Raw genomic sequence first — 22,963 nt, forward strand, 5'->3', positions numbered from 1 at the left:
ACAAAGATATCCAAAGAAAAAAAAATACAGAAATAAATAATGTGATGAATACTGTATAAATGTTTTGTTCATCTAAGAATCTTAACCTATTCAAGCCTATCAGCACTTATTTCACCTAAAAGGTTATAAGGATAGCCTTTTAATACCATATATGTGGTATTTATGTGTATGTGTATATGTATATATAGTACTATATACATATAGTATTATATATATAGTATTTATACAAATATATATAATAAATAAAAATAAATAGTAATATGTTATTACATTTATTTTATAAATATATTAAATATGTTACAATTTATTATATTTAATAAATGATAAATACATTAGTGTATATACATATATAAATACAGTATTTTATGCTATTTTCCACAGTTTTCTTGACCTTGAAATATAGAAGGTTAATAGTTTAAAAATGACTTTAAAAACAAGAGACCTATTTAAATTCAGATATCACTAAGTTTCTCCAGTGATTCCTTCTATATTCAATGTCTGTTCATCAGACAATCTCTTTCTGAATATATACACACAATGGTAATATTTATAGTAGCCTTAATTTACTATTTGGTTATTTTAACACTCTTAAGACCTGAAGAATCAAAGTAAAATATTAGGGCATTTACATAAGAAATGATCATTACCTTTGAAGTCAGACATACCAGGATTACTTCCTGGCTTTATTCCTTGATATCTGTGTGATTGAGTTAATTATTTAAATTTTTTCACTGCAGTTTCTACACCTGTAACAAGGGTATAAGAATATCTACTTCATATGATTGTTTTGAGCAGTAAAATAAATGAGATTGAGAGGTACTTGCATGCCTGTCAAAGGTGAAGACTTGATAAGCAATAGTGTACCAACATAAAAATATTTTGTTGGTAAATGGTTTATTTTACAGCATTACTTTGAGAACCACTTATTTAGGCAGTTTTTTGGCTTGCTAAAAATCCACATTCTTATCCCAACCTATGGAAATTCTGATTCAAATAGAAAAGGAGTAAAATAGGGGTGCCTGGGTGGCTCAGTTGGGTATGCCTCCAACTCTTGATTTCAGCTCAGCTCATGATCTCACAGTTGCTGGGTTCGAGCCCTGTATTGGACTTTGTGCTGACAGTGAGGGGCCTGCTTGGGATTCTCTTTCTCTCTGCCTCTTTCTGCCCCTTCCCTGCTCACGCTGTGTCTGTCTCTCTCAAAATAAACTTAAAAAAAAGAAAAGGAATAGAAAAGAGACTTATATATATTTTGAAGAAGTATCTCTGAAATTATTTGTATGTTAATGGTAACACAATTCTTATTTTTTTGTGGACTAAAAATTATCTTTCTAGAGAGCCGTAAAGAAACTTTGGTTCAAGTCATGATCTTGTGGTTCATTTAGTTCTAGCCCCTTGTCAGGCTCTCTGCTGACAGCTCAGAGCCTGGAGCCTGCTAGGATTCTGTGTCTCTCTCTCTTCTGCCCCTCCCCGACTCGTGCTCTGTCTCTCTGTCTCAAAAATAAATAAACATTTAAAAAATTAAAAAAAAGAAAATGTTATCTCACAGTGCTTCATTCAGCTGTTATATGGAAAAGGACCACTATTTTATAGTATTGAATATATTCATTTACATGACTTGATCATCAGTGAATTCCTTTAGAATGGTAGTTCAGAAATCCTGGAGCACCTAGCTTTTACTTAGCAGTACAAAGTTATCAACATGATTCTTTGGGCATCTGAATTTTTAATAAACTGTCCACTGATTTTTTTTTAATTTTTTTAATGTTTATTTATTTTTGAGACAGAGAGAGACAGAGCATGAACGGGGGAGGGGCAGAGAGAGAGGGAGACACAGAATCAGAAGCAGGCTCCAGGCTCTGAGCCATCAGCCCAGAGCCTGACGCGGGGCTCGAACCCACGAACCGCGAGATCGTGACCTGAGCTGAAGTCGGACGCTCAACCGACTGAGCCACTCAGCCGCCCCTGATTTTTTTTTAACACACCAATATTTACAAACCACAAACTTAGATATGACACCATCTCAACAATATTTATAAAATAAGGTCATGTTTACCTTGCATATATGTGAAACTTTATACTAAATCTTGCTCTTCACAAATTAAAGAGAATTAGCAAATCTTTAAATCAAGAATAATCAGATTGAAATTTATTTTGTTGCCAAGAAATTGACTGACACAGAACTTTGCATTGGTATTTTAAGATCATAAGACAGTTGTCATCTTTTTAAAATTAGCATAAGAAGCTCAGCAATATACTGTAGTTCTTTATAAGCAATTTCAAGGGGATTACTATCAAAATTCAATTTTAAAATGACTCTGTTAACATATTAATGAAAGGATTTCAATTTATTCCACCTAACTAGGTCAGAAACAGTAGTAGGATATTAAATTCAGGCATTGTAATAATATTTTATAATGCTTTATTTTTCAAAGCACTGTGTGCCAAATTAAACCTTGGAAGAAAGTTGATGAACCATTTGATTCTATAATTATTGACTTGGCCATGGGCAAGCTGCTTACTGTAGATAGTTATGACAGAAAGTTGATTGCCCAGCTGTTGCTGGCACATAAAGGGACTATTTAACTGAGCAATAGTTTTAACCCTCACCCCAGGTTCTTTATTCTCAACATTTATGATAGTTTGATGATTTTTTTTTTGCTTTTTTTTTTCAAGATGTCCATCAGGAAATCCTTAAATAGTCAATGCAACTACTTCAAAATGAGAAGTACAGATTATGTAAAACCTGTTATTATAATAATTTATATTTTTAAAGTATCAAATTATCAAAAATGATTGACTCGTATGTCCAGGAGCTGATAAGCAATCATGATATAAGTAATTGAAGTAAATAAGTGTTACTTGAATTTTATTTATTTTCATGAGTAAACTATCAATGTGATATAATAGTAATCATACTAATATGCTTATATTCTCAAGTAACATTAAATTTTGATGAAATAGGAATTAAATCTGAAATATTATATCTAATAGAGGAGCTTGACAATTGTGTAGCATTATTGAATTTAAAAGTCTACTTTATGTTATATTATGACTTATTTATCATGAAATTATTAATTTAGGATACCTTTTACATTTGATTGTTTTAGTTAACTTTCTGTGTAACTAAATTATCCCAAATCTACTAGTTTTAAACAGTGTATTTGACTTTACATTTTGTGAGTTGGTAATTTGCTTTGGAACAGCTGGATAGTTCTACACGTCTCAGCTGGATCACTGCTGTCAGCTGAAGAAGAAGGCACTGGTTGTTCTAGGAAAACCTCAGCATATTCAGAATCATTTTTGTTCCATGATGTTTCCCATTGGCCAGCTGGCTAGCTTCTTCATATGGTGCCATATTTCCCAAGATCAACAAGTGAACCTGCCCTAAAGCACAAGCATTTTTAAGCCTCTACTTGTGTTACATTTGCTTATTACCCTATTGGTAAAGCGTGCAACATGGCCAGTCATAAAGTCATTATGAGAACTTATTACTGAAGGGCATGAACAAGGGAGAGGAAACTTTTGTAGCCATCTTTACAAACTTCTAAACAGTCTACCTTCTGGCCATCAGTTATTCACAATATTTACACATAAAATATCCTCAGTGCCATTCTAGGATCTCCACAGATTGAATATAATCATTGTATCAGCCTCAAAGTCCAGGATTTCATGAGCTTTATATATATATTGAGGAAATTTCTTTTTTTTTATTTTGTTTTAAATGTTTATTTATTTTTGACAGAGAGAGAGAGAGAGAGAGAGAGAGAGAGAGAGAGAGAGACAGAGCATGAGCGGGGGAGGAGCAGAGAGAGAGGGAGACACAGAATCCAAAGCAGGCTCCAGGCTCTGAGCTGTCAGCCCAGAGCCCAATGCGGGGCTCGAACTCACAGACCACAAGATCATGACCTGAACCAAAGTCGGACACTCAACCGACTGAGCCACCCAGGTGCCGCTATATTGAGGAAGTTTCTTAAATTCAGAAACTGCTGAACTAAAAAGATGTTTTCTGCCTCTGACTTGCCCAACATACAATGTTGAGACAGAAGATTACCTGCTGTGGCCATTTCTATTCCCATAACTGTTGCTGAGCCTTAGCATTCTGAAATCGAGCTAGACACAAATCTCAAAGGCTACCTTCTCTGGTAGTAAATGATAAATCTTCATTAGTCCCAGATTTTGCTACCTGGAAGTAGCTCGTCTATCAGGTTTTCTCCAGTTTTCTCTAGGGATATTCCCCCATTCAACATTCTTTGAGTCTCTTGGCTTTGCCCTCAGATTTATTGACTCTTTCTTCTAAGGCTCCCTTTATGTTCTCTAAATGCTCCATATTTGCAGCTAGATAGGTCTGTGCAGCTAGATAGCTCTGCCACTGTGCTTTCTGCTTATACACAGTTGGGGGCCTGGTAGCCTCTTCATAGCTTAACTCATACCTTTTTAGCTCAAGCTGTTGGTCCTTTTGCTAATTCAACTTATATTTAAATCAATAAATTAACATTGCATGGCTTAAAATTTTGTTCAGCAGCCCTTCAATTTTAAGTGTCAGTTTTTTAGGTTATCTCTTCTGTGTAATAAAATGCCACAAAATGAAGTTTTTTTTGTTTTGTTTTGTTTTTAAATAACAACTACTAATTACATCATAAATCACAGTTTGGCAGTTTGGGGTGGGCTCAGCTGGGTGATTCTTCTGTTCATCTCAGCTGGGATCACTCATACGTCTTTAATCAGTTAACCAGTTGGCTAGTGTGCTGGTTGATCCAATGGAGACCTCAGCTGATGTAGCTCATATATTCTCCAGATGTTATCTTCCCTTCCAGCACACTAACCCAGGCTTGTTTACAAGGTAATGGAATTTTCTGTCTCAAGTTTAGTTTTTCAGATCAAATCTGGAGATGAACTGTGAGGTACAAGATATTTATTTGTGACCACCACCTGTAAAAAGAAGCCAAAATAAACATATTTGGAAAAAGAAGTCAAACTGTGAAACAACTCTAGTGAATCCTTGTTCCCATCCATCTTGGAATTCTAGAGTGAATATCAGAAAGGCTTTACCTCCAGCAATATGAATCTTTGAGGCAGACTCTGAGGGAGGTGATAACTGTAGGTTTTCTGCTAACTGCACTTCCTGAAGTTGGGCAGTAAGTTCTTTCTCGAAGGAGGGTCTGGGAGATATTTCTCTAAAGAAACCAGGAAACCAGTCCCAGCATTTCACTTTTGCTAATGTCTCATTGATCAAAGAAAATAATATAACCAAGTGATGCACTAACAAAGGATATGGCCACAAAGAAAGGATGGGATTTGAGGCAGTTTTTGCATCTACCATATTATGATTCTAGTATAGTGATGATCATGTAGTAGCAGCATAAAAAAAGCAACAAACATATTTCTGCCTCTTCCTGTTGAAAATTAACTAATTCTCCCTTAAACATCACTTTAAAAGAAACCTAGAAGTAAGAAATACAGTTGAAAAAGTGGAAGAGTAAATTATAAAGAACAAAAAAACAGGTTACTCGTAACAGTATTTTCGTGTAGCAGGAGAATAATACGATACTTTCTCGCAGAATTTAAAGAGCTTAGGAGAATATGCCTCACTAACATATGTTTTAGATGTTCAAATATTGTGGATTAGCAATTACAATGTTTTTTTTTCTTATGATGTGAAGATCATTTAGAGTTGAATATGACCTAAATGTATTTTCCTTCTAAGGATTGACATTTTCAATTTGGCTTCTATTTATTTTTCTCTTTCCAAACAAGAGAGGTTCTAAATTCTTGACAGAAGGCTCTGAAGACAGAAGCAGCTTATCTTCCCTTCTGTTTATGAAACTTTTTGAGAAATGTATTCATGAGTTGGCAGAGACAGAGCCCACACAACCTGGCATAGCTGATTATCATGTCTTAGCAAATGAAGAGGGCCCTAAGGCATTAAGAACCTTCAACCATTAATAGTGGTTTTCCCACAGGGTAGTTACATAAAATGACAGTCTGGCAAAGGTGGCACATCTTGCTTATCCCTCCACTGATTGCTTCTGAAATTTCATTAAATGTACAAAGTATTCTCATTTACGCACCGTTACATTGAAAGTTCCAGGATTTCATTTTATATATAAAAATTATAGTTTGGGCTGATGATGACATGTTTTTCATTCTATTACAAGTAATAAAATTATATCCTTTGGTTTCTAGCTTGTGAAAATATTGTGAAATGGGTGACATTGTTCCCTGAAAGTATCAGCCATTCGGATGACTGTAATTTTTCTTACAATAATGTCCTATAACTAATATAAATGTTATCATTCATCAGTAATATAGGGCATTGATTGCAAATTGTTTGCAGCCTCATTGTGTAGAGACTGCAGATATTTCCGATTTTTGTATATGATTCTCATGGAAAATGAAACTATTGCATGAGAAGCAACATAATGACACTGATATAGAAACTGGTGTTTGAGTGTTAGCCAATTTAGGAAAACTGTTACAGGGTTTGCGTGACATATCATCTTTAAATGTTTTGATTCAGTAGCATTTTTGGACAGACCTAATATTCTTATGAGTTGCCTCAGACATATGAACATATCCTAATGCATTCATCCATCATATCTTTATAAGTACAAACTCTTTTGGAATGGCTTTAGGCATAGAAACCAAAGAGAACTAATGAAATCATTCCCAGAGTTGGTTGGGTAGGTTGGATAACAGAATCTGGTTTCAAGTTGTCTGTTGCTTAGATAAATTAAAGACAGGCCCTAAACATAAAATACTTATGTACGAGGTGAGAGAAATACAGCATTTTGTAGCAGATATAAAATAGGTGCATTTGATATATTAAAATACTCCGTGTATTAACTGAAATGTAGAATAAAACTGTAAGGTAGAAATAACAACACGATCTGAATATCTATGAGCAGAACATCTGTTGTATGAGCTCTTTATATATTTTTGATTTTAACCCCTCGTCAGATATGTGACTTGCCAATATTGTCTCCCATTCAGTAGGTTGCATTTTCTTGTGCTATGCAGAAACTTTAGTATTACATAGTCCCACCTGTTTATTTTTGCTTTTGTTCCCTTTGCTTTTGGAGTCAGATCCAAAAATCTGCTGAGACTTTTACCAAGGAGATTATAGCCTATGTTTTCATCTAGGTTTTCAGCAGATCTTACATTCAAGTTTTTAATCCAATTTGAATTAGTTTTTGTGTCTTGTGTAAGATAGTGGTTTAGCTTCATTTCTTCTGCATGTGACTGTCCATTTTTCTTAGCATCTTTATTGAAGAGACCATCGTTTCCCAATTGGCTATATATTTGGCTCCTGTGCATAAGTAAATAAATTATTTACACATGGATTTATTTCCGGGCTTTCTATAGTGTTCCATTGATCTATGTCTCTGTTTTTATGTCAATCCCATACTGTTTTGATTATTAGGCCTTTGTAATGCAGTTTGAAGTCAGAGAGAGTCATGCCTTCACCTTTTTTTTTTTTTCCAAGGTTGCTTTGTATATTCAGGGTAATTTGTGGTCCATACAAATGTTAGGGCTGTGTGTTCTATTTCTTTGAAAAGTGCCATTGCCATTTTGATAGAAATTCCATCAAATCTGTAGATTGCTCTGGGTAGGATGTGCAGTTTAACAATATAAATTCTTCCATTCCTTGAGCATGAAATATCTTTTCATTTATTTTGTCGTCTTCAAATTCTTTCATCAATGAGCTACAGCTTTTAGAGTACAGGTTTTTCACCTCTTTGTAAATGTATTTCCAGATATTTTATTCCTTTTTATGCAATTGTAAATGAGATTGTTTACTTAAGTTCTGTTTCTGGTAGTTAATTGTTAGCATATAGAAATACAACCAATTTTTGTATATTTTGGCCCCTGAAAATTTACTGTATTTATCAATTCTAAGAGCTTTTTGGTGGAGCTGTTAGGGTTTTCTATGTATAAAATTATGTTATGAGCAAATAGTGAGAATTTTACCTCTTCCTTTCCAGTTTGGGTATTTTGTTTGTTTTCTAATTGCTTTGACTAGGACTTCAAACACTATGTTGAATAAAAGTGGCCATAGTGGCCATTCTTATTTCTAACCTTAGAGGAAAAGTATTCTGTTTTTTTCACTATTGAGTATGGTGTTAGGTGTGGGCTTGTCATATATGATATTCATCATGTTGAGATATACACCCTCTAAGAACTGGCTTTGTTGAGAGTTTTAACATGAATGGGTATTGTATTTTGTCAAATGCATTTTCAGTGTTTTCTGAGAGGATTATATGATTTTTATTCTTCTTTGTTATTTTAATTTGTTCCATTGATTTGCAAATATGGAATCATCCTTGCATCTCTGAAATAGATCCACTTGATTGTGGTGACTGATGTTTTTAATGTATTTTTGGATTCAGTTTGCTAATATTTTGTTGATATTTTTATACATCTAAATTTATCAGGACTATTGGACTGTAATTTTCCTTCTTTGTAATGTCTTTATCTGGTTTGGTATCAGGGTAATGATGGTCTCACAGAATGAATCTGGAAGTTTTCCTTCCTCCTCCCCTCCTCCTCATCCTCTGTCATCATTGTCATTGTCACCATCCTCATCATCTTCTTCTTTCCTCCTTCTCTTCCCCCTCCTCCTCCTCCCCCTTCCCTTCTGCCCCCCTCCCCCTCCTCCTTTTCTTCCCCCTCCTCTTTCTTCTACTTCTTAAGAATACGTTGAAAAAATAGGAATCAGCTATTCATATGTTGAGTAGAATTTACCTCTGAAGCAATCTGGTCCTGGACTTTTGTTTGTTGGGATTACTGATTTAATTTCATTACTGATAATCAGGCTGTTCAAATTTTCTATTTCTTCTTGATTCAGTTTTGAAATATGGTATGTTTCTAGGGATTTACCTGTTTCTTCTAGGTTCTCCAATTTTTATTATGTTACAATCCTTTGTATTTCTGTGGACTCAGATGTGATTTCTCTTCTTTCATTTCTGATTTTATTTATTTAGGTCTTCTCTTTTTTTCGTGATGAGCTTTCATAAATTTTGTTTATTTTTTCAAAGAACCACCTCTTGGTTTCATTGATCTTTACTATTGTTTTTTTAAGTCTGTATTTTATTTATTTCTACTCTAGTCTTTCTTATTTTCTTCCCTCCACTAATTTTGAGCTTTGTTTGTTCCTCTTTTTGTATTTCCTTTGGGTATAAGATTAAACTGTTTAAGATTTTTATAGTATTCTGAGGTAGGCCTACATTTCTATATACTTCCCTATCAGAACTGCTTTTGCTTGGTTCCTCACTCCTCAGGGGGAAGCTCCATATTTGTGAGTTCCCTCTATATCATAGATTACCATACCAGGGGTGAGATTTTTTACAAGACTGTATCTCTGTCTCTCCTATCCATTTTCATGTGACTCTTTTGCCCTTTGTTTTGGAGGAGCTGTTCAGCTAATTTTCAGGTCTTATTTAGGAGGAAGTGTCCTGTATGTGTGTCCATGAGAAGAAATAAGTTCAGTATTTTCCCACGCTGGCATCTTGAATCCCATCCTGTCATCCAGAGTTCTTAAAATGTGTTTGGTATTTGCAGTGTGTGTGTGTGTGTGTGTGTGTGTGTGTGTGTGTGTGTGTATTTATACAATTGCCGAACATGTTTTAAGAACTTTAGAAGAGAATAGTTAATATATGCATACACACATACAGTAAATGTATATATGCACACATATATAATGCAATGATAGGGTTTTCAATGTATGTAGATGTAATATATAATTTAAATATAGCTTAAAGTGAGGGAGGGTAAAGGGAACTGTAAAATTCATAAAATTTCACTTGAAGTACAAAATTGTTGTTTTTAAATGGCTTATGAAAAATTAAGTATGAATTTTAAATCCTGGGGTGACAACTAAACATTATTCAAAGAGGTATGGTCAAAATCACAAAAGCTAAATTAAACTTCAGCATAAAAATATTCAAATAACCCAAAATAAAAGGGAAAAATAGAAACAAAGGAACTACCAAGAAGGAAAAATAAGAAAAAACATACAACAAGAAAAAAATAGTACTTATCATATCAATACCAATCAATAATTACATTAGTGTAAATGATCTAAAAGCACCAATTTTAAATGACATGAATTGTCAAAGCATGTTAAGAAAATATGACTCAACTATATGCTATCTTCAAGAAACTTCAAAAATAATGATAGAGGTACATTAAGATTAAAAACAACGGAAAGAGTTACGTCATACAAAATCTAATCAAAGCTTGAGTAGCTATATTAATATCTGAAATAGATCTCAAAAGAAGGAAAATTTCTGACAATGAAAAGATGAGTATATTGATAAAAGGGTCAGTTCACCAAAGCGAAATAACGAGCTTTAATATTTATATGTCTAAAGATAGCACCTCAAAATACACAAAGCAAAAACTGAAAGAAATATAAGAAGAAATATATGAATCCACACTTATAGTTGAAGTCTTTAACATTTTCCTGTTATTAATAGAATTACTAAATGAACAATCAAAAAGGATAGAGAGGATTGAATAAAACACCATCAAGCAGCTGGATCCAGTTGACATTTATAAAACACTCCATTTAATAATAGACAACACATATTCTTTTCTTTTCAAGTGCACTTGGAACACTTATATTAGCCCATGAAATAAAATTTAAACACATTTAAAACATTTGTAGTAATACAAACTATTTTCTTTTACCATAATGAAATTAAAATAGGAACCAATAATAAAATATAACAGGAAACTCAAGGAATACTTCAAAATATACAAAGCAAAACTGAAAGAACTGGAAGGAGAAATGTATGTGTCCACAATTACATTGGGTCTTCAACATTTCTCTATAAATAATAGAGCTAGTAAAGAGAAAATCAGATTGTTCTGCTTGATTTAAGCATTGGAGCACAGGAAGCCTACACATCCATGCCTGTATCTGCCACCTCTCATTATGTCACATCATTTTTTTAAAGACTTTAAATTCTATAAGAAAGAAAGAAAGAAAGAAAGAAAGAAAGAAAGAAAGAGAATAAAAACATTTATTTCCATCATTATCCAGATATGCCGTATTATTCCCATCTCAGTTAAAAAAAAATGTTTGCTTGTCCTCACCTCACTCTAGAAACTACTACGTTTTCCCCTTTTCCAGTAAAACCCCAGAAAGAGTTGTCTGTGTTCTCCGTCTTCAGTAGTACTCCTGAGGTTACATATTGAACACACTTTAATCAGACTTAAATCCCCATAATTCCGCAAAAATTGCAGTTCTCAAGGTCAACATAGACCTCCAATCACTTAATCCAATTGTGATTCTTACTTGCTGCTCATCTCCCTTTCCTGTTGGCAGCATTTGACAATGCTGACCATTCTCTCCTGAAGTGTTTTCTAATTCTGCATCCTCCCATCTCACTGTCTGCTTCTTCTTTTCCCCGATTTCTAGTCCATATCAGATGACTAACCTGTGAACAAGGAAAGACTCTCCTCCCCCAATATCTGCTGTTTTTAAATTTTCTCAATTTGCACATATTCTAATTGCTCTGGCCAGCAAACCAACAACAAGAAACATGGTTGTATCTTGAATGTTTCTAGCTCATCTTTCAAGTGAAATTCGTTAACAAATCCAGTTTGAAATTCATTCCGATTCAGATAACATTTGAATAACTACTGTTTAGCCTGTGTTCATGGCACTATCATCTTCACTTAGATTTTTGCATTAGCCTCCTTTGAGTTCCTTCCTTTTATCTTTGTTTTTGCATCCACCCACTACATTTTCCTCATTTTACCCTGAGAGTGATCTTTCTTTTTTTTTTCTTTTTTTTTAACTTTTATTTTTGAGAGACACAGAGACAGAGTGTAAGCAGGGGTGGGGCAGAGAGAAAGGGAAACAGAATCCAGAACAGGCTTCAGGCTCTGAGCTGTCAGCACAGGGCCCAACATGGGGCTCGAACTCACAGACCATGAATTCATGACCTGAGCTGAAGTCAGACGCTTAGCCGACTGAGCCACCCAGGTGCCCCATACCCTGAGAGTGATCTTTCAAAAATTGAAGCTAGATTATATCATGTCACTGTGGTTCTCTTCTAACAATAAAAGCTAAAGAACTTCCATGTCATCAAGGCTCTCCATGATCCTCCCCATCCTGATAAGCTATCCGCAGTTCCTTCTCCTAGCTCACTCACCAGTACGATTTCAGCTACACTGGTCATACTCTTCTTTCAATGCATCAAGAATGTTCCTTCCTCACGTCCTTTGTAACTGCTTATCTTTCATCCCACTGAGCTTTCTTTCACTTACAGTCCTATTAAAAACACTATCTGTCATCACTCTATGACCCTTAACCTTAACCTGTTTTTCCCCCTCATTCTTAGTACTTTATACCACTTACATTTTATTTATTTATTTATTTATTTATTTATTTATTTATCTGTTTTCTTCCAGTAGAACTGAAGCATTATAAAAATAAGGACTTCTTCTTTTTTTCTATTTTATTTTTTGAGATAGAATTGACATACATTATATTAATTTCAGTTGTACAACATAATTCCATATTTGTATATATTACAAAATGATCACAATAAATCTGGTTAACATTCGTCACCATACACAGTAACATTTTTTTTCCTTGTGATAACTTAGCATCTTTCAAATATACAATTCAGTACTATATTATCAACTGTAATCACTATGCTGCACATTATATTTCTGGGGCTTATTTATTTTATAACTAGAAGTTTATACTTTGACCATATCTCTTTTTTGTTGTTGTTGTTATCTATAGTATCCCTATTATTGAAAGTATAGACTGGCGTGTAATAGGTATTCAGTGGATATTTGACAACTGAATAGCAGTGTATAAAGGTAACCAAAGTGCCTGAAACTTAGCGAATGATCAGGAGCAATAGCAGATGACATACAGAAGAAGCACAAAGGCAATGAGAAGCCATTCATGATTTGAAGAAGACACATGACATTAACTGCGTTAAAGTGGTACATGATCATTTTGTATGCTGTGGGAAGAATGGATTTTAGGAGAAACAGATTGGAAAAAAGTGAAGAGCCTAGTGAAGGGTCTAACTAAGAGAGAATATTGGCCTAGATATGCATAATAATAGATTCCACCATTGACAACACAGTGGATAGCAGTGCAATTCACTGAAAACAGAGATGTCCTCAGGCATCTGAGAAGGCAGTTTAACATGGGCATAAAGATCAATGCTGGAGATATCCATATGGGAAGCTACAGTGTGGTGTCTAAAAGAATCAGATGAGATTATTTAGATAAAGAGAATAGATAAGTACATGAAACAATACAACAAATAAATTTAGGTATTTGAAAGGGGCCAAAAAAACCACAACAGCAAGAACAAAAGGACTAGCCAACAGTATAAAAATGTAAGCCAGTGGTATGACAGCATTAGCTAGAGGTATTGAAGAAGAGAGTGAGGAGAGTGGCAAGTCAATAGAAGCCAGTAGAATAGAAAGTGTTTCAAGATGGAGAAGAGTAGTTCCAGAGACAAAATATGTTGGTTAAGAACATTGAAGCAGCTATTAGATAAGCAATGTGAAATTTCATAAAGTTTGTAGAATTCATTTCATAATAGCAGCAATGACATGGTCCAAACCAGTGTATTATACTTTGGAATGCATTCACTTTTATGAAAGAAAATAAAGTAACCAAGCTAATATATTCTAGTGGTCAACACAGATATTAAGTAATTGATTGCAAATAAATCATTTTATAATTTCTATTTTTCAAAGATGTCATTATACAATCATTTGACCTGGCAATCTTCATTCAAGGAATGGATTCTACAGATACATTTGTACATAGAAAATATACACAAGGTTATTTCTTGCACCCTCATTGATTGCATCACTATGTGTGATAGCAAAATAATATTGAAACAAGATGTTCATCAACTGGAGACTGGGTGAATAAGTTATGTTATGTCAATACAGCTTGTATGTATAAAATATGAATGAGGAGTGTGTTTATGCACAGATGTTAACTGGCCAATATGATACACAGATATAAATTTATTAAATATATATGATATAAAAAAGCAGAGTACTGAATATTGTTAATAACATTACATCATTAGTGTAAAAAGCAGAAAAAAGAGTACATGTTTTGATTTGAATATGTGTAACATTTTTTAGAATTTTCGTCAAAACGCTGTTCTTTTCTCTTTTTTTTGATTTACATCTGGATACAGGACTAATTATTTGAGGGCACAAAGATGGAGACTAGACTTTTACAGTATATTGTTTTATAAATTTTAATTTTGAAAACATAAGACATATCACAATATATATACAAAATAAACTTTTTTAAAATTATAATTTTGAGAAGGGGGTGCAGAGTACTTTGTATTCATTTCCTTTTGTTGTTGTTTATTTTGTTTTTATTTCTTCCATCAGCGATCTAAAATATTGGAGATAATACGAGGCAGTACACCCTTGTGGAAGGTAGACAGAGAACCCCCTGTCATGAATCCTTCTAATTATATCCTCTTCCCCTACCTCATCATTACAGATTGTTTGTAGTGAATCTCTGGTCACTGATAATGATGGAAGTGTATCATACCCTTAGGGGGGAAAATACAATAGATAGGGTCAGAAACATGTTTAGAATAAAATACAAATCGCTTCCTAGAGAGAAGTCAATATTAGTTACTGTTAAATAAATTATATATTCTGAAGATTATTATTTTGCTTTGTATTGAACTCTGTCCTTAGCCAGTGTTAAGTCTTAGAATTCATTTTGCCTGTGGATAATTTAAGTACCTCACATTGCTTAGTTTGTTGTTATGTAAATATGTAGATAAATAAATTCAGAAGTATTAAGTGTGACATAAACCTAGTAGCTCTACACATTTAGCAAATTTTAAATGTTGTCTGAAGGATTCAGAAAACTATATCTTACATTTAAAGTATGTATTTTCTAAATGAGTATAGATTTTCTACTTGATATATGAGCAATCAATAGTTGATAGCTCTCTTCACAGAGTGGTTGGAAGAAACATAAGATTAAGTTTTGAGCTTCTGGGTGTGGAAGTGGTCCATTAGGACAAAGACCCGCAAATGAAAGTATCAATCAAATCTTCATTCATTTACTGCAGTCATGTAAGCAAGAACAACAATGTTTTATTTTTCCCCATGGACCACTATTAGGAGAGTGTCAATCATATGACATGTAGTACAAATGGGACATGTAGTACAAATGGGAGTCATCTTCTCCCTGCTGAAGAGCCTTGAATGAGAAGCTCCTGCCATTTCATAGACATAGGGTCTCTCAAGGAAGGAAAGAGAAAAGGGCTAGTAGTGGAAAAGCACTGAGTCAGAGTGGAGAAATATCTTAGTCAAAACCCTGCCCAAAAGGTCTAAGGAGGAGCTCCTAAAAAGGGTTTCAGCCTGACTTCCATCCCCTCCACCAGGAAGCCTCTGAGTGGAGAAGCTTGGGCTAGGGATAGAGACATGTTTGTGAACATGGGAGGCCATGGAGGAGGAGGGGATTGAGGCTGGGTCCTAGTCTGCACTTCCTTCTAAAAAACTGTAATGCCCTGGATGGGCACTAAGTCTTGTGTGGGGAAGGCTGCTTTCTGCTTTAAGACTTGCTAGGCAAAGCCTTGTGATCTTCTACAGTTGGGCTTGAAAGATTTGTACATAGGACTTGGGCCTGGAACTGGACTCTTTAATAAGCTATATAACCATATTTCTGAAACTATAAAACATTATGTTTATTTCAGTCATACATACTAGTAATGCAATTAAAAACATAATACCCAACTAATATTTCCTTATACAGAGAAAATAACCCTACAAAATATTTAAACCTAAGAAAAATGTTATTTTACCCTTGCTTTGACCTCCTTTTATAAGTGACTACTAGAAAGATTTTAATAGTACCCAGCAAATAAATTGTCAATACAATAATAATGTTAAAGAGTTAGACATGATAATTTTATACTGATTAAAATGCAGAGGAAACTTTTCTTAGTTGGGAATAATGAGGTTTGGTTGGTGATTTGACATCCAAATTTTCTGGGAAATTTGAAGTGACTCTATGAGCAGGTGTATATTATGGCATTTAAGATTTTAAGTACTTTTAATATAATTTTTTTTGATTGACTTAATCTTCACTGTATTATGGATGTCTGATTCTAGTTGGAAATAGTGTTTGGCCTCCTCAAACAGCAGCAGATGCACTATTTGCATAAGTAGGATGCTTTATGTGGGCTTGTATTTTTTGATGCCTCTAGATTTATGACACCAAATAATGTTGTATGCAGATGGCGGAAAATCTGATGATGTAATGGATGTCAGTTAAAAAAAGAAAAGATTTAGTTTCCTTTAAAAATAGTAAATGTTTTTACAGTTGTTCTGGTATACTTTTGGATATATGAATTGATCGTTTCATTCATGGATATATAAATCTCAAGTAGAAAAAATTTTAAGTAAATAAGTGTCTTTAATATTTGGAAATAGTTTGCTTCCTTATTCCTAATTTTATTCCATTTCAATAATATGTTTGAACTCTTTAGTAAATATGTATTACTTTTTACTAAGGTTATGAATATTATCTGTCAACCCTATAATTATATATCAATTTAAATAATTTAAAGTAAGCATAATGACATACTTAAAAATTTTAGAATGTATAATAATTATGTACTTTTTGGTATGAAAATGCTTTCAGTGTAAAAAAAAGTTGGGAAGTGAGTTCCCATTTTATTTATTTTTTTTATATCTCATTTTTTATTTTTATTTTATTTATTTATTTATTTATTTATTTATTTATTTTTTCTCACTGTCATTTATTTTCTTTTTATTTTTTTTAATATATGAAATTTATTGTCAAATTGGTTTCCATACAACACCCAGTGCTCATCCCAAAAGGTGCCCTCCTCAATACCCATCACCCACCCTCTCCTCCCTCCCACCCCCCATCAACCCTCAGTTTGTTCTCAGTTTTTAACAGTCTCTTATGCTTTGGCTCTCTCCCACTCTAACCTCTTTTTTTTTTCCTTCCCTTCCCCCATGGGTTCCTGTTAAGTTTCTCAGGATCCACATAAGAGTGAAACCATATGGTATCTGTCTTTCTCTGTATGGCTTATTTCACTTAGCATCACACTCTCCAGTTCCATCCACGTTGCTACAAAAGGCCATATTTCATTTTTTCTCATTGCCACGTAGTACTCCATTGTGTATATAAACCACAATTTCTTTATCCATTCATCAGTTGATGGACATTTAGGCTCTTTCCATAATTTGGCTATTGTTGAGAGTGCTGCTATGAACATTGGGGTACAAGTGCCCCTATGCATCAGTACTCCCGTATCCCTTGGATAAATTCCTAGCAGTGCTATTGCTGGGTCATAGGGTAGGTCTATTTTTAATTTTCTGAGGAACCTCCACACTGCTTTCCAGAGCGGCTGCACCAATTTGCATTCCCACCAACAGTGCAAGAGGGTTCCCGTTTCTAAGTGAGTTCCCATTTTAAATACGATAGCCATTTATTTTATGAATGTTCAACTCATTTAATTCTAATATTTCAGTTGGAAACATGAAACATAGTGCAATGAGCATTAGTGTTCACTCAGGTATTATTGGGTTCAAATCTGTGTCCTATACATATATTGCTAGACAGACACAAATTAATAAGCTCATTTTCCTCAGTGACATTTAAGTGAGTAATAAAACCACCACATAGCAATGATGAACTATTTTAATTATATATTTATTTATATATGTGTATGCATTTATATGCAGTAATATATGTATATGTATATGTATATTCACATATTAAACACACACACACACACACACACACACACACACACGTGTATGTATCCCTGGTACTGAATATGCAAATAAAACTGACAACCCTTCTTCAAGAAGGTAATGGAGACAAAGACAAAGTAGGTAGACATGTAGGGTATTATGGAGAACAGATGAGAGGCAATCTGAGCTGAGTGAAGTATTTGGGGGAAACATGAAGATTGGATATAGCTAAAATCCAGTAGAATTTATACAAATTTCTGGAACAAGTAGAATTTCTGGAAACAGGTAACAAGATAGGAATAAAATTTAAAATATTTGTTCTTCCTATCCAGGAGCATGGAATATTTTTCTTTTTTTGTGTCTTCTTCAATTTCTTTTGTAAACTTTCTACAAACTTTCATAAACTTTCTATAGTTTTCAGTGTATAGATTGAAAAAGCCAAAGAGGTATCTTTGGTTAGATTTATTCTTAAGTATTTTATGGTTTTTGGTGCAATTTTAAATGGTATTGATGCCTTGATTTCTCTTTCTGCTGCTTCATTATTGGTGTATAGGAATGCAACCGATTTCTGTGCATTGATTTTGTATCCTGCCACTTTGCTAAATTCATGGATCAGTTCTAGCAGTTTTCTGGTGGAATCTTTGGGTTTTCCATATAGAGTATCACTACAGGTGAAAGTTTGACCTCCTCCTGGCTAGTTTGGATGCCTTTTATTTCTTTGTCTTGTCTGATTGCTGAGGCTAAGACTTCCAATACTATGTTGAATAACAGTGGTGAGTGTGGGCATCCCTGTCTTGTTCCTGATCTTAGGGGAAAAGCTCTCAGTATATACTGGATACCACTATATTCTTTTCAGTATATTCACACACACACACACACACACACACACACACACACACACACACGATGGAGTGTTACTCAGCAATCAAAAAGAATGAAATCTTGCCATTTGCAACTACGTGGATGGAATTAGAGGGTATTATGCTAAGTGAAATTAGTCAGAGAAAGACAAATATCATATGACTTCACTCATATGAGCACTCCCATATACAAAACAGATGAACAAAAGGGAAGGGAAGCAAAAATAATATAAAAACAGGGAGGGGGACAAAACATAAGAGACTTAAACAAACAGAGGGTTACTGGAGGGGTTGTGGGAGTGGAGATTGGCTCAATGGGTAAAGGGCATTTAGGAATCTACTCCTGAAATCATTGTTGCACTATATGCTAACTAACTTGAATGTAAGTTAAAAAAAGAAAAGAAACAAACAAACAAAAAAAACATGCTGCTTGCAATTTAACAACAACAAAAAGAATAAATTAAAAATAAAGACTATGGCAAAAGGGAATATAGTCCACTTACACAGGAAGCATAAAGACACAGAAGAATGAAACAAGATTGTATAATGGGAAAGCAGTTTCTCTTTATTGTTGATGATGATTAAGCAAGCAATAAAGAGGTAAGATGAAGGTATAGATGAGGGACTGATTTGGAGTGTCATGCAAGGGACTTTGGACTTTGGCAGGACAATTACTATATTACTCAAATGATTATTTTTTCTTAAAAAGTTACTTCCAGAAGCTAGGTGGGTAATGCATTTGATGGGTTAAGTTTGGAAGCAGGAAAATGGATTTGTTGACTATTATCATTTTTAGCAAAAGGGTGATAGAATTCTGAACAAAATATAATGCAGATGGAAGGCAGATAGAAAAAGAAAAGCATAAAAATATAAATTATCTTAAAGTTGTTTTTTAAATGTATCTCAGTACATTTTAAAATCTCACATTCTATATATTTTTATACTCTAAACAGCAAATGCAGTGATGTTTTGCATTTCTACACTGAATAATTAAGATTTAAAATATATTTTATATACATTTGTCTCTTATAATCTGGCCAAATATGTCAGATTTTAGATAAACCCATTATATCTCTACTCATCTATTTATGTGTTTGTGTGTCTTATCATTTCTCTCTGTGTGTCAATTCTCTCTCTGCTGGAAAATCTAAATGAAAATCTTCATAATTTTTCTGAAATGCATTTTGAACAAAGTCTATTCAGGCACTCTACCCATTTTCTTAGTTGTTTTGTTTGTTTTGAGGGTTGGTTTGTTTGTTTGTTTGTTTTGGTGCTGAATTGTGTTAGTTTTTATAATTTGGGTATTAACCACTTATAAGATATATCATTTGCAAATATGTTCTCCCATTCAGTAGGTTACCATTTTGTTTTCTTGATAGCTCTCTTTGCTGTGTCAAAACTTTTTTATTTTGGTGTAGTTGCAGTTCTTTATATTTGCTTTGGTTTCTCTTTCCTAAGGAGACATATTGAAATATGTTGCTAAAATCAGTGTCCAAGAGATTATTGCCGATGTTCTCTTTTAGAAGTTTTATGGTTTCAGGTCTTAAAGTTAGGTCATATTCAGTTTATTTTTGTGTATGGGGTAAGAAAATGATCCAGTTTCATGTTTTGTGTGTAGCTGTCCAGCTTTCCCAACACTATTTATTGAAGAGACTGGGTTTTCCCCATTGTGTATTCTTGCCTCCTTTGTCATAGGTTAATTGACCATGTAAGTGCGGATTTATTTCTGGGCTCTCAATCTTATTTCATTGATCTTTGTGTCTGTTTCTGTGCCAGTACCATACTGTTTTGATTACTATAACTTTGTAGTGTGCCTTAAAATCTGAGACTGTGATACCTCTAATTTTGTTCTTCATTCTTAAGAATTTTTTGGCTAATTGGAGTCTTTTTTTATTCCATACAGATTTTAGGATGATCTTTTCTAGTCCTGTGCAAAATGCTATTGGTATCTTGAAAGCAAGAACATTGAATCTGTAGTTCACTTTGGGTAGTATAGCCATTTTGACTATATTAATTTTTCCAATCCATGAGCATGGAATATCTTTCCATTTGCACATGTCATCTTAAGTTTCTTTTATCAAAGTTTTAAAGTTTTCAGAGTACATATCTTTTCCCTCCTTGGTTAAATTTATTCCTAGATATTTTATTCCTTTTGGTGAAAATGTAAATGGAATTTTCTTAATATCTCTTTCTTTTTTTTCCTTTTTTTTAAATACAATTTTTGCCAAATTTGCTAACATACAGTGTGTAAAGTGTGCTCTTGGTGTTTGGAGTAGATTCCCATGGTTCATCATTTACATGCAACATCCAATGCTCATCCCAACAACTGCCCTCCTCAATGCTCATCTCCTATTTTCCCCTCTCCCCCACCTCCCCATTATTGGTGTATAGAAATGCAAAAGACTTCTGTATATAAATTTTGTATCCTGTAAGTTTACTGAATTTATTTATTAGTCTAACAGTTGTATGGTGGGGTCTTTAGGGCTTTCTATATATAGTATCATACAAATAGTGACACTTTTACTTCTTTCTATTTTGGATGCCTTTTATTTCTTTTTATTGTCTGATTGTTGAAGCTAGGGCTTCCAGTACTATGTTGAATAAAAGTGGTGAGAATGGACATCCTTCTTTGTTCCTCATCTTAGAAGAAAAGAAGAAAAGCTGTTTTTTAACCATTATGTATGATGTTGGCTATGGGTTTTTATATATGGCTTTTATTATGTTGAGGTATGTTCCCTCTAAATCCACTTTTTTGAGAGGTTTTGTCATGAATGGATGTCGAATTTTGTCACATGTTTTTCCTGGATCTATCGAAATGATCATATGATTTTTATCTTTTGTTTTGTTAATGCAATATATCATATTGATTGATTTCTGAATATTGAACCATTCTTGCATCCCTGGAAATAGTCCCATGTGATCATACCTTTAAATGTATTGTTGAATTCAGCTTGCTTATATTTTGTTGAGGATTTTTGCATTTATGTTCATAAGGGATATTGGCCTGTAGCTCCCTTTTTCTGTAGTGTCATATCTAGTTTTGGTATTGAGGTAATGCTGGCCTTATAAAGTGAACTTGGAAATTTTCCTTCTTCTAATTTTAGAATAGTTTGAAAATCGGTATTAACTCTTTTTTCAATGTTTGGTAGAATTCACTTGTGAATCTGTCTGGTCCTGAAATTATGTCTGTTGGTATTTTTTGTTTGTTTGTTTACTGATTCATTTTGTCACTAGTCATCTTTTCAGATTTTCTATTTCTTTCTGATTCAGTTTTGGAAGATTATATGTGTCTGGGAATTATACATTTCTTCTAGGTTTTCCAATTTGTTGACATATAATTTTTCATAGAGGGACACCTGGGTGGCTCAGTCAGTTAAGCATCCGACTCTTGGTTTCAGCTCAGGTCATGATCTCAGTTTGTGAGTTTGAGCCCTGCATTGGGCTCCACACTGACAGTGTGGAGCCTGCTTAGGATTCTCTCTCTCCCCCTCTCTCTGCCCCTTTTCCACTTGCTCTCTCTGTCTCTCTCTCGAAATAAATAAATAAACTTATAAATAATTTAAAATTTTTTTTCATAGTAGTCTCTAAAATATTTTGTACTTCTGTGTTGTTAGTTGTTGCTTCTCCTCTTTCATTTATGATTTTATTTATTTAGACTGTCTCTTTTTCCTGATGATTCTGGCTAAAGGTTTATCAATTTTGTTTCTTTTAAAAATCAGCTCTTGGTTTCATTGATCTTTTCTATTTCTTTTATTCTCAATTTGTTTCTTCTCTAATCTTTATTATTTCATTCCTTCTACTGAGTTTTTTAATACTACTTTTGACTTTCTTTTTTTAGTTTCTTTTGGTGTAAGTTAAGATTGTTTATTTGAGATTTTTGTTGTTTCTTGATGTAGGTATGTTATGTATTATGTTATAACCTTCCCTCTTAAAAACTGCTTTCTCTGCATCCCAAATATTTTGGACTGTTGTGTTTTCATTTTCATTAGTTTCCTTGTTTTTTTGATTGCCTCTTTGTTTTCTTCACTGGCCCATCAGTTGCTTAGAGGACTGTTTTTTAGCCTCTATATGTTTGTGTTTTCCCCATTTTTTTTCTTGTAGTTGATTTCTTTTCTTATAGTTAGTTGATTTCTAGTTTCACATATTTGTGGTCAGCAAAGATGCCTGATACCATTCCACTCTTGTGAAATCTGTTGTGATCTCTCTTGGTTAATGTTTCATGTGCACTTTGAAAGAATGTGTATTCTGCTCTTTTTTAATGGAATGTTTTGGACATATGTGTTTAAGTCCATCCAGTCTACTGTGTTGTTTAAAACCACTGTTTTCTTGCTGATTTT

The sequence above is a fragment of the Felis catus genome, chromosome B1, assembly GCF_018350175.1.
Source record: "Felis catus isolate Fca126 chromosome B1, F.catus_Fca126_mat1.0, whole genome shotgun sequence".
Taxonomy (NCBI): Eukaryota; Metazoa; Chordata; class Mammalia; order Carnivora; family Felidae; genus Felis; species Felis catus.